We start from the raw sequence: 718 nt of genomic DNA on the forward strand, positions 1-718 counted from the left end.
TTCTCCCACTTTTCCCATTTGTGCTCATAAATCCATTTGCTTCACCATTTTCGTGGGCTTTGGAGCAAAATACTCTTTCAAGACCTTGAGGAGATCCTCGTATGTTTTGTCTTAGCCAGACGGATGGTAACTGCCCCACACGAGCTTATTAGCAGAGCCCATTTCTTACTGGTGTCGGTGATGTCATGGAAGGTGAGGTAGTTTATCAGCTGGTCTACCCATGCTTCCCAGAACTTCGGATGCATGTGGTCAAAAACAAGCATGGAAAACGAAACATAAAAGAATAAAATATGAGAGTCTAAAAAACAAAATATAATATGAACAAACCAAAATGAAGAAAACTAAGAACATCGAGACAATAAAGAATAATATAAATATGTTGCAACACAAAATAAATTTATTATTAACACAAGAAATAGCCAAAAATATAGAACACGCTAAACAACAATATTTTGAACATGCAAATAAACCAACTAGATGGTTAGCCTGCAAGATTAAGAAAGAGAAAGAGCAACAGGTAATATCAGCATTAAAAATAATAATAACGAGTTTAAATTTCATCCTAAGGATGTGAAAGAAATAGCAATGGAATTTTATAAGAAATTATATCAATCTAAGGAACAAGAAGCATTACAAATAGAAAACTATTTAATACAAAATAATTACAAAAAAATTGATGAAAGCCAAAAGAAACTTTTAAATGAAAATATATCACCTT

This window comes from Gekko japonicus, unplaced genomic scaffold, assembly GCF_001447785.1.
Source record: "Gekko japonicus isolate JY-2015 unplaced genomic scaffold, Gekko_japonicus_V1.1 scaffold1324, whole genome shotgun sequence".
Classification (NCBI taxonomy): domain Eukaryota; kingdom Metazoa; phylum Chordata; class Lepidosauria; order Squamata; family Gekkonidae; genus Gekko; species Gekko japonicus.